Source organism: Malaclemys terrapin, chromosome 1, assembly GCF_027887155.1.
Source record: "Malaclemys terrapin pileata isolate rMalTer1 chromosome 1, rMalTer1.hap1, whole genome shotgun sequence".
Classification (NCBI taxonomy): domain Eukaryota; kingdom Metazoa; phylum Chordata; order Testudines; family Emydidae; genus Malaclemys; species Malaclemys terrapin.
The window spans coordinates 118,313,940-118,327,011 of record NC_071505.1 but is presented as its reverse complement, the minus strand read 5'-3'; the positions used below and the strand labels follow the sequence as shown (position 1 = coordinate 118,327,011).

At 41.6% G+C, this 13,072-nt stretch overlaps 1 protein-coding gene across 1 annotated transcript in view; it reads right to left on the bottom strand.

The window, feature by feature from the left end:
• SOX5 (SRY-box transcription factor 5) overlaps window positions 1-13,072 on the bottom strand; it is an 822,966-nt gene that overhangs the window by 548,303 nt on the left and 261,591 nt on the right. The window contains exon 3 of the mRNA XM_054036563.1: window positions 4,624-4,690. The gene's annotated coding sequence lies outside the window, so the exon portion shown is untranslated. The remainder of the gene's footprint in view (window positions 1-4,623; window positions 4,691-13,072) is intronic.

Below are 13,072 nucleotides of genomic sequence, written 5' to 3'. Positions count from 1 at the left end.
AGAGCATAAGCTTTCGTGGACTACAGCCCACTACTGGCCAGTAGTGGGCTGTAGTCCACGAAAGCTTATGCTCTAATAAATTTGTTAGTCTCTAAGGTGCCACAAGTACTCCTGTTCTTCTTTTTGCGGATACAGACTAACACGGCTGTTACTCTGAAACCTTTACACTGATTGACAGTTTTTAGACAATAGGTTGCCTAACAAACAGGGGCATTCCCAAAAGCTAAGGCTTGTCTACACAGCAAACCTAAATGTGAATCTCACACCAGCTTGTCAAGCAGTAACATCCTGTGTGAACCCTGTACAGCACAGTGAAAGTCCCAGAGTGTCGCTTTCCTGCACAGCAAATTGGTGTGCTATAGATTCACACCTACCTTGCCATGCAATAGCTTGCCTTGTAGACAAGCCCTATGTCTTCCAACATGGTAATGGACTGCACTGTTTTTGTTGTATTGAAATCTCAGGGTGAGAAACTAAGAATGAAAGCTGTGCTTCCCAGAACAAGAACGGTGAAATACTGCAGCATAATCAATGTGGGGTCATTACATTTGCCACAAATAAGGTCCATCTTTTCTATGTATCAAACACCCACAAAAGGTGCCCACTGCTATACTCCCTCCACCATTTGCTGCAGGCAGGTCTTGCTCAGTCATGGAATTTTACAGAGATTTACACAAGAGAAATTAAAGTCCTGTATGCAAATTAAAGACACAATTCTAAATATTCAGGATGGCACAGAAAATAAATGATGTGCAAGAATGGGGGCTTCCTTTCTCTCACACCTGCACACCAAAATACATGAAAATGTTGCGAACTTGCAGATTACCAGTCTAGCAGTTGATTTCACTTTGAGAACTTGATGGAGGGGAAGTAATATTCCTCCCAACCACCTCCCACTACCATCACACACAATATAGACCCACATTTTCAGGATCACAGAAAATACATCTGTAATGGACAATGGGATCACACTGGCCTGAGAGGAGAATTTGTCTGAGTACGTTAGTATTTACCAAACTAAAAGTCAAACCTCGCCCAACACGCACTCTCGTTCTCACATGCGTCTGACGAAGTGGGCATTCAGCCACGAAAGCTTATGATCCAATACATCCGTTAGTCTTTAAGGTGCCACAGGACTCTTTGTTGCTTTTTACAGATCCAGACTAACATGGCTACCCTTCTGATACTTGACTCTCGTTCTATTTATCTTACGTTAACTTCACAAAACCAACGCATGTGGTTCATCAGTCACTCAGCTCAAAAGAGAGCTGAGGCTGGAATAGCAATGTATTCTGCAGGCCAGGACTGAGGTGCCTCAACGCAGCTACATGAGGAAAGCTTGCGCAACCATACCCAGCTAATGCTGATGCTATTCGTCCCTTGTTTTCGTCAGTTCAGTAACAAAATTATAACGGGAAAAAAGCCATAAAAATGCATGTCTTATTTGGGAAAGGTTAGAAAACGCGTTTGTTTAATGACTTTAAGAGGAACCTCCCGACCTATGCAGAAAAAACAAAAAACCTTTCAGTCTTTGTCTGGCTGATGAAAAAGAAATACAGCCAATTTCAGCCACAGGGTTCAAATTCCCTGTAGTGTCATCTCCTTTCTTCTGTCATTAAAAATAAAACCATCATCTCTTCTTAACACTACAAAGAAAAGAATGTGAAATTGAACTGCAGGTGTATAAATATAAATGGTATATATTTGACTGTAGCTCTTCTCCGCTCGTCAAACGTCACTTGTCTTGGCTTAGGCTGTAAGCATTTTGGAGCAGGGATTGTCTCTTCATACGTTTGTACAGTGCACGAGGCCCACTTCTGACTATGGCCCTTGAGCACTATGGTAATATAAATATTAAATGATAATTAAAATTCAAGATTGATAAAAAGAAATCCCTCATTGTAAAAACAATTGTATGGAGGAGCAAGTTTATGGTCACTTAAAGGAAAATCTGAAAAGCTATTTTATAAATATTTTTGAGTGTGGAAGGTAGTGTGATCAAAGGCTGTAGAAACAGGGAGCTCAAGATTTTTCCACAGCTTGACAGTTCTTAGCAGACGTCTAAACTGAAATTACACAGAAATTATGCACCAATACCAAATGTATGACCCAACATACGTTGTTAGATAACGTTGACCTGGTATGAGATGATGCCTGATGACAGTAGGTGATTTTGAAATTTCAAGCTTCCTAGGAATCATTTCCAAACTTAAATAAGTAAATACAAATGCATCGCCTACATATATAACTTGTATAAGGGTATCCTTAAAGACAAACGAACAATCTTTAAACACTGAAATACAGAAGTTCCAGCACTGAACATTTTGCAGTTGGAAAACTATTTCTACAGTTCTGTAGCTACTTGACTTTAGACAGCTTAGTATTTTATTTTGTTTGTATTGTTGGGTTTTATTGTTATAGTTGTTGACCAAAACTATTTCTGATTAGGAAATTATTTATTCCTCTATCAACAAAGAACTTCCCTTGAACTTTGGGATGGAACCAAGTTGGCTTTATGTGCCTTTGAAATCTCAGTCATGGGAGTTATTTATTATTTGTATAATGGTAGTGCCTATGAACCCCAAAGAAGGATCAGACCACCATTGTGCTAGGCCCAGCATGGACAAGAAACAAAAATTCAGCCCCTGCACCAAAGAGCTTACAATCTATATTTCTGATAGGACACAACAGGTGGCACTACATGGACTTCCACATGTGATAACATTAAATTTTAGTGCTAGCCTGCATCTCATGGATGTCTGCACATCAAACATATTTTTACAAGTTTGTAGGTGAGAAAGCAATCAGGAATTCCTGTTGTCACAATATGCTATGAAGAAGGCATTTCAGCATCTTATTCTATATCCTATGATAGCCCATATCAGCTATTCCTAGATCAGAAACTTTGCACGCTGTTTATATATAAAGTACTGTCTTTTAAATTAGGGCCAAATCCTGCAGACCTTATGCAGACAAAACTTAAGACTCCTTTGTCTGAGTAAGGACTGAGAAAAATAACACAGGACATGTATAAGAGGCAGGAGTGTTAACACCACCTATTTATTAAGATTGCCCAGCACAACCATTTATAAGACCCTACTTTCAGTTGCTTATAATTTTGTCAAACTTTAACCATGGGGGAAGAGGGAGATTTTCCATGATGACTGTCTGCCTCTTCCTGAAATTATTTTGCAAAATTTCAGCCAAAAATTCAGTCATTTTTGAGACCTAGACTGGTGGGAAAAAATGTTGTGTCTATGTTAAAAAATTCTTGAGACCTTTTCTTTGAGAAGCTCTAGAGCTCCCGTTCTTTGGAGCAGAAACTTGAATTTTGGTGATGGGAGTGGGCTTTTTTTTGAAAATCAGGAATGTGTCTTTTGTAATCTGTGAAAATCCACCCAAATCTGAGGAAGTTATAAGCCTCTGGAAAAAAAAAATCACAGTTCGTACCTGCACAAGCAACCCTAATTCTGGCATTTCCTAACTTCTGAGAGCTTGACTTTGCAATCTTATTAATGTTTTTTAACATAGTTTTGTGTGTGCAATATAAAGATAAGTGTATGGTTTGTCTCCTGCACATTAGTTAAAAAACATGTAGAACAGGACAAGAGACTATTGCAGCGAACTATAGAAATGATACAAGGAACTTGTTAAAACAAAATGTAAACAGCAAGCCAATTACCCACACAACACAGATAAGATATTTGAACTATGCTTCAGTCTAGGAATTACCATTCTATCTACCTTAGTTAACTTAAATGTCCCTTATTACCACAGAACTTGAGCACCTCACAATCTTTAATGTGTAATACAAACCCACATACCCTGTGAGATAAGGAAATACTATTACCCCTTTTTTTACAGATGAGAAACTGAGCCACAGAGTAAAAGAATGTCTACACTACAAGCGCTGCAGCTACACTGTTGCAGCATAGACACTTGCTATAGTAACTGAAAGGATTTTTCTGACACTGTAGTAAATCCACCACTTGAAGATTGTTAGCTAGGTTGATAGAATTCTTCCCTCAACCTAGCAGTTGCTGCACCTGGGTGTAGGTTGGCTTAACCGTGTGTCTTGGGGGGATAATTTTTCAAACCAGTGAGAGACATAGCTAGGTCAATCTAAGGGCTGGTCCACACTAACCCCCCAGTTCAAACTAAGATACGCAACTTCAGCTACGTGAATAACGTAGCTGAAGTCGAAGTATCTTAGTTCGAACTACAAGGTACTTACCGCGGGTCCACACACGGCAGGCAGGCTCCCCCCTCGACTCCGCGTACTCCTCTCACGGAGCAGGAGTACCAGTGTCGATGGCGAGCACTTCCGAGATCGATTTATCGCGTCTAGACAAGACGCAATAAATCGATCCCAGAAGATCGATTGCTTACCGCCGAACCCGGAGGTAAGTATAGACGTACCCTTAGTTTTAGGTTAAGATCAGGCCTAAGTAACTTGCCTAAGATCAAACAGAATTCTGGAACAGGGTGGAATTAAACTTCAATCTCAGGCCTTCCAGGCTAGTGCCCTAACTATTGGACCATCCTTCCTCTCGTTCAAGAGTCAACATTCCAAAAATGGTTACTCAGAAAGCAGGAAATGCTTTGTTGTTATACAAGTCTTACCTGCTGGGTCTCCCACGTTAAACGCCACCACTCCTTCTGTCCTTTATATTCTCGTCTGTTTGCAAAACTGGAAGGAAAAAAAAAAAAAAGGAAAATGTATCGAATTACAATTGTGCCATGAAAACAAGGCAAAATTCCCTGCATGCTTGTAGTGCCCCATGTTTTAAAGAAACTACCTAAGGAGAGCAGGCCTATACAAAATAATATGAAAAAGCTCCTTGCCTACACAAGCGCGCCCACCATTACTACAAAGAGGAACTGTACTAGCAGTAACACCATAGAGAATTTATTTTTGCAAAAGCCACACGTAACAAGACATCAGAGTGGGGGGGGGGGGGCGGTTCTGGAAGATGGGGAGAGAATGCCATGATCTAAGAGACAGGCAGAAACGGAGAAAAACACACACTGACCCTGGGTAACATCACACTTTTCATACCGCAAATCTCCCATCAATTGTGAGGATCTCTATGCATCTGGAGCCTGATCAAAATCCCAAGGAAATGAATGAGGTTCTTTCCACTCACTTCAGTAGAAATTGGATCAGGCCATTAACTAAGTTATATCTAAGGATGAAGCACACAATATGCAAGAGATCTTCAGTGCAAATGGGAGGGGAGAATATTGCACTAAGAAAAATCTGAAAAGATCTAGTTCTGAGTAGGAGGTACAAAGAAAATATAGCAAGTAGGACCTCAATTCATCAAGGTGCTTCAGCATGTGTGGAACTTAAAGCACATAGATAGTCTCCACTGGGGCGTAGTTACAGAGGTAATGGGAACCTTGCTGAATCAGGGTCTAAATGGAAAAAAATGATATGATACAAAATCAACTGAAGTCAATTTAAAGCCTGAGTGTTTTAATGGACTTTGGATTCTACCCAAAGAGGTAGGGGAGAGAGGTAAAGCAGGACAGAGAGAAAGAGCAAAAAAATCCAAGTTCAAAAAGAAATGGGGGAAGTAGGAGCAAAGGGCTATTCTGCTCTTAGAATGATGTAAATCCAGAATTACTCTATTGAAGTCAATGGAGTAACTCTGGATCTACATCAGTGCAATTCAGAATAGAATCAAAGAGCACAAACTAACTCCAGAGATAAACCAAGCAGTATTGAGTGTTCCAACACTGGGAGGCAGTCAGATACTCCAATGCTGGGGGCTGTGTAAGTAGACTGATTGAATGATTGGTCAATTAGTAGGAGATAGCAGGGAGCTTTAAATCAAGACTATTAATTTACTATTGTTTGTATTTTCTGAACACAACCATTTATAAAATATATGTTTTACTGAATTATCAGTAATAAAAATTCCCTCTTAAGTATGCTCAAATTAATTCTAATAATATTTCTTGAAAGATCTAGAAGCACCACAGACTTCATGACTTTCATATTCTTTCACAGTCTTATTTTTTTCTCTGTTCCTGTTTGAGACTTACAGACGATATGAAACCATGAAAGGGTTAAACCCAGAGACATTTATACCAAAATCCATGTGCTGTTTTTCTTGGATGAACAATTGAGGCTTTCTTTACACTTCACTGGTAGACACATCATGAGTTTTGTATATGACAGTGTGAAAGTACCAGTTTCTTTTCAACAGAGTTTCACGCTTTCATAAACAGAGACTAAAGTTTTTTAGAAGTACTTTCACTAAGGCACGGTCACTATTAACATCACATTGCCCAAGTTTTAAATTAAAAAAATTGAGTAAAAATTAAAGATCTGTATTTGGCTAATCTTTGTTACATTTGGGGTTTTTTTTTCTGCATCTTTCACACTGCACTAAAGTCCTAAACTCTAGAATTTTGGATTATTCATAAAGTATTTGTTTTTATTAAAGAATGGCTCCATCCTATCTCTCCCTTCACTGTATTTCCACCATAGAATTCCATCATTTCCAATCCTGCCCTCACCAGTGCCAATCATCTGGCCCTCTAGAGCATACTGGCCATGTACGTATGCATATGCTGTGTCCCCCTATTGTAGATTGCCAATAGAGTGAAAGTATAAGGCAATTACTACTACCCACCTCAGTGGTGATCTACTTTAGCTCACATAATAGTGATCTGTGTTTATTTAAATGAAAGACTAGGGTTCTAGGCCCAGTTCCCAAGGATGTATGTGATTGATCTAATAATGGTGTTCTGAGGACAGCTCATAGGTTCCTTATCCCTTCTACTAAACTCATTAAAAGCACTGAATAAAAAAAAAAAAGAGGAGAATTACAAAAATGGAATAGTTTTAACAAAGTCCCTTTAAAAGAAGATACTGGTTTTCTTTTAGAGAAGAAACAGGCCTTATTTAGATGTTTTGAAAGGCAATAGGTTCCACCCAACCCCTTTCAAATGTAAGGAAAATTTAACGTGAATATCAGGGAACATTTCCCAACGCTATTAGACTCTGGAAGTCTGCAACAGGAAGTGGCACATTCCCACGTGGAAGGTACATGCATGTTTCATATTTCTATTTGATAGTTATAGAACTGTGTCAAATAGTATAAAACATTAAATACTATATTATAAATGTCTGTAAGGTAACATTCATCTATTAGCTCATGTTACCATATCATTTTTAAAGTATATGAAAAAAATGCCACTTAAATAGCATTAGCATGTAAATTATGCACATTTTCATTGCAAGAGGGGTGGATGCCAAAAGAGGGACAATGTGACCTAATGGGTTGAGTTCTATGATCCTGAGAATAGCAGTGGAAGATGGAACCTCAGAAGGTTCCATTTGGATGTTTATCAACATGTACCTCTACAATACTTGTTGAGATATCAGGCTGGAAAATCCTCTGAGAACAAGTGTATATCACCTGTCTCTACTGAAGGTTACAGATTCTGTATGTAGGATGTGCCATCCATGGATCTCAAAGTTTCTTACATACAGTAATGAATTAAGCCTCACTATGCCCTTGTAGAAGAGGTGATACCAAGGATCTTTTCTGAAGTTTTTTTAAAGCAATATGTCAGAAACTTCGATGAAGGAGCTACATTAAAGCACTGTTTTTCTTTTCTTTGCTCAAAAATCTGTGACTAGTTGATTTTAAATCACAATGCAAGACGACAAATGTCATGCAAACACTCAAAGAGACAAAAGCATTTAGGACCAAATTTCTCTAATACAACATCTGTCATGCCTAGTGATGCATCTCTCTCTCTCTCACACACACACACACACACACACACACACACACACACACACACACACACACACACACACACACACACACACACACACACACACACACTCAAAAACACCCCAGTCTGCTATTTATAAAGGATATTAAGGTGTTCCCTACAAATGATCATTACTCCTCAATGCCCCAAGACACCTTGCCCCATGCCGGAAGTGCCTGTGAACAGAAAGTGCAGAATTTTGCCCCTATGTTGTAGTACACTTACTCTTGGATGCCTATGATTTTTTGCACATGAAAATGCTTAGATATTACTCCTGGGGACATTCTGCACCAAAAAATTAAAAATTATGCACCAAAAAATTCAAAATTCTGTGCCAAAAATTCTGCGCACAATATTTTAAAATTCTGCAAATTTTATTTGTCAAAATAACACTATATAATAATATTAGTTCCAATTATTTTGGTATTTTATTTCAAAATACTTATCAGCAAGTATGCCTGTAACAATACAGACACGCAAAAATTTCCCCAGGAGTAGAGAGTTAAAGAAACCTCTATAACAACCCAGGTACTGTTTCTCTGCCCCCTTCGCCCCTTGCAGAGCCCAGCCGGGGCGATGCAGACACTCACGACCCCTCCCCCACAAGCCTAGCCGGGGGGGCACCCCCAGCCGATATACCTGAAACCCCTCCCCCCAGAAACAAGTTGTGTCCCCCCTTGCCCAGATACCCACATCCCCGTCCCCCCAGAGCCCAGACACCTGTCGTCCCCCCACCCCGCCCGCCAGAGCCCAGGGATCCAGAGGGAGAAACAGCCTGATAATTGGTCCCAGAATTGCACGGAGTTTCCAGCTTGCTGAAAACTGAAGCAGCCAGAAACCCTCTGGCTCCCTCTCCCCAGCAGGGTCTTCTATGTGCGCACTGGGCTCTGCCAGGTCCAGTGGCCCCTAGTGTCAGCTAGCAGCACTGCAGCCCATATCTGTGGGGGAAAGGAAATTCTGCGTGTTCAATGTTAATTTCTGCAAAATTCTGCATTGCGCAGTGGTGCAGAATTCCCCCAGGAGTAAGATATGGATGCACAAACAGTACTTACATGAGCAAACTGCAGTACTTAAAGGCCCCTACAATTCATGAGATTGGCTTAAAAATCATGAAATTATATATATAAAAGTTGGGGGCTCTTTTTATTGACCGTCTGGTCTCTTTATGGTTAGGGTTAGGGTTACCATACTTAACAAATAAAAAAAGAGGACCCTCCACGGGGTCCTGGCCCTGCCCATTTCCCCACCTCCAGCCCCGCCCTAACTCCGCCCCTTCCCCGCCCCAACCCCGCCCTAACTCCGCCCCTCCTCCCTCCCACTCCCAGCCACGCGGAAAGGGCTGCCCGAGAGCTACCGGCTTCACGGTTTGCCGAGCAGCCCCCAGACCCTGCACCCCCGGCCGGCGCTTCCCCAGCGCAGCTGGAGCCCGGGAGGGGAAGCGCCCAGCCGGGGGCGCAGGGTCTGGAGGCTGCCCGGCAAACCGTGAAGCCGGTAGCGCTTGGGCTTTGGGCAGCCCCCTTGCCTCCGGACCCTGCACCCCCAGCCGGGCACTTCCCCTCCCGGGCTCCGGCGGCGCAGGGTCCGGAGGCATGGGGGCTGCCCGAAGCCAGTAGCGCTCGGCTCTTAAACAGAGTCGAAGAGTCGGGGAGGAGCAGAGCCGCCGGGGCCGGAGGCTCTGCTCCTCTCCTGACTCTTTGGCTCTGTTTAAGAGCCGAGCTGCCCCAGCGCTACCGGCTTCGGGCAGCCCCCATGCCTCCAGACCCTGCGCCGCTGGAGCCCGGGAGGGGAAGTGCCCGGCTGGCGGCTGGGGTCCAGAGGCACGGGGGCTGCCTGAAGCCCATAGCGCTCGGGCAGCTCGGCTCTTAAACAGAGATGAAGAGTCAGGGGAGGAGCAGAGCAGCCGCGGGAGGGGAAGTGCCCGGCCGGCATTTTCCCAGACATGTTCGGCTTTTTGGCACTTCCCCCCGGACTGGGGTTTGATTGCCGAAAAGCCGGACATGTCTGGGAAAAACCGGATGTATGGTAACCCTATTTAGGGTTCACATTTTCAAGATTTTCTCTACAACCACGAGAGCTAGACTTACTTTTTAATGTAAGTTGAGCTTGTCATATCACATGATTCCAATAGTCTGAGCCTTTAGGAAAAACACCAGATATTGCAAGACTCATGATAAAAGAGAGAGTTGTCAACACGGGCACATTTCCCCCACTCCCAGTTAACCGTTTCCATTGCTCATTACAATTAGAGGATTTGTAATGAGCAATGGAAGCATTCATTTAAGTGCCAATATTGTTGGCAAGTCAGTGCTTTAACAACAATTAGAGCGCCTTTCTTAAACTGAATGCTGAGATTCTCACATAGTCACACCACTCAAGGAGCTGGGGCTTTAAGAGGAACACCAACAATCACTAGTCTCAAAATGAAATCATGAGAGTTGACAACACTGAAGATGGGACGTTAAGGGCCTAGCTATCTGATTTCCTTGGTAAATCTAGTTTGCATCTCCACAACCAAATTTTCCCATGTGCAAAGCCAGATATCCAAAAGTAAGCTCAGCAAAACTTAGAAGCACAATATTAGACACTCATATTTAGAAGCCATGTGCAGTCACTTCTTAAAATCTGGCCTTTTTTTCCCTTACCTAAGAACCACTTCACATTTGAGGAAGACTTTGTTTATGCAGAAATATTTTTTTCCATCTGAGTCAGTCTTATATCAGTAATTTCATCAAATATTGAAATACCAGGGGATAAACATGACTTTTGGGTGTGGCTTACATTATCTTCATAATAAGTCTTCTTTTTTTAATTTGAACCCTGTCTCACTGGTGCTGGAACTGGGGTGGCCCACTTTTTAACAAAAGAAACATAAGCGCATAATTCATGTCCCCTGCAGATTTTTGTCCCCTGCAGAATAGTAGATTCTGCCAGGGAGGCACTGCAATTACACCTTTTGCCCACCAGGGGCTGCTGTGGTGCCAGAAGAGAGGGCAGCTGGTTCACTGCAGGAGCAGCCAGCTACGGAGAGGGAGGGGGCACTTTGGCCTTGCCCCCCCTTCTACAAAGATTCCGCACTCTTCCTCGGTCTTGAAATAGGAGCGACACACTCTCTCTCTCTCTCTCTCTCTCTCTCTCTCTCTCTCTCTCTCTCTCTGGAGCCAAGACACAGAAAATGTGGAGAGCAGTAATAGTCTTTTAGGTGACCCTAACAAGTTTAGGAGCATAAACTCAGTTAAAATAATCCGTCCCCCATAAAAAAATGTTATCCTAGTTATCTGAACCCATGTCTGCCAAATTAAGGAAATTTCATAAGGACAGGCTCTTTTGTGGTATTTTGATACTTCTGCTTCTGATCCAGTCTGGAACCAAGAAGAGGAAAAATGAGAGAAGATGAAACAAATAGTTGAAAATGAAAATGATTTATATTTTAAACACTGAGAAAGATTCAGCTTAAATTTTGGATGGAGATTCAATGAAGATAGAAGGGTGTTTAGTCTTTATTTTATCAGGACCAAATTGCCCATCCCTTGTTCTTATGACTTTCTGTCCAAGTCTTTCAAATATCTAATTGTTTCCAGACCAAAGTCACCCATTGGATAATGACACATATGCTTGCAACTTATCAGCTGTTTCATGGAGGAAATGAAAAAGAAAACATGACATAAATATAATGCAACTAAGTCGTCTTTGAAAGCAAAAAGTTTCTCTCATGTGCATACCTCTGAACTGCCTGTCTTCTAGAGAGAGGCCTGAATCAAAACCCCAGATATGAATAGCCCCAAATTTGGAGGAAGTTCAGCTCCCCTTAATGGAACAAGTCAAAATATAAACCCACATCAAACAGTGTTGGAAATGCAACACAATTCTTGATCTGAAATGCTCTGCTGGGTCTTAGCTCTGCAGTACACTGATACAAAACTCCAAATCTGAACATGCCTGAAATCCAGACCCAAATTTGGGGGCTTAGATCTAACTTTGATGTTATGCAGCTCAGCTTTTACTCTCTCATATTTTAGTTATCTTATTGTATGATTCAAAGAATAGGCATTTAAAAAAAACTAAGCCACTGGTTACAGAGTTTAATCAACAACAAGAAAAATAACTCTGCTGTCAGCTTTTAGAAGTGGCTATGGAAGAGCTGTATACATTTTGGGGGTTGGTGAGAGCACAAAATGTGATTATGAAAGTAGGACCTTGTCTATATAGGCAAGTTACACTGGCCTAAATAGGTTTAAAACCCAACTTCATTAACACCAATGCAAACACTCTTACTTCAGTTTAGCTTAAACCTGTTCACAACCAACTTAAGTTAACCTGGAAAAAAAATAAGCCACACAAACCAAAATATGACAGTGTCCACACAGGAGTTTGCAGCTGTTTAACTAAATTAGTTCAAATTCACCCCTTAGGTTAATCCAGGTATAGACCAGACATAGAAAACAGATAATGCTAAACTATGCAAGGTGAAAGTTTCTTCGCCCATCTTTGACTGAGAAGATGAACGCTCATACGTAGTAACATTAGTTAGAAATTGGATCCAAACACTGTGGATCAGACCTAAATCCCACAATGCTGAAGGGAATTATGGTACTGGCTTCTGGTTCACCACATTATAGAAGCAAGCAGCAACTATAACGTTCAGATTGTGAACAAGAGTTTCACCCAATGAGCTACAGCAGTGGGAAGATTAAGAGGGGATACAAAGCAAGCTTTGGAGGCCTGGGAGGAATTATGGTTTCAATAAGAAACCATTTGAAATGGGGTGTTTTCACATGGTTTTGGTTCAAAGCCAGGGAAAACTGAGTGGTTTCTGAGACTTAAAACAATCTCAGTAAGAAAGACCCGTTGCAAACCAGTTTAAAAAGTACAGTTTACTTACTTACTTACTTACACACACACACACAGAATTGAAACTTATGTTTCACTGTGCTCTATTTACATCTTTGAATACAAAGAGCCTGATCTGGAGAGTTGCAGAGAACACACAACTCCTGTTGACCTCACTGAGTGCTCAGAATTTTTCAGGATTACACCAGAATTTATTACACAATAGTTACCTTAATTATTTTTAAAGAAAAAAATTGTATGCGACAGTCTTTTACTCACATAGGGCCAGATTTTTCTTCTCCTATTCATGATCAATAGTATTTTACTCTGTAATATGTGATGCTCCCCAGAGTACCGAGGGTTGGGAGGCACCTCACCACCACCTGCCCTGAACATGAGGAAGTCTTGTCAGGGGTCAGCTCCTAACTCCACTGGCCAAGGACAACAC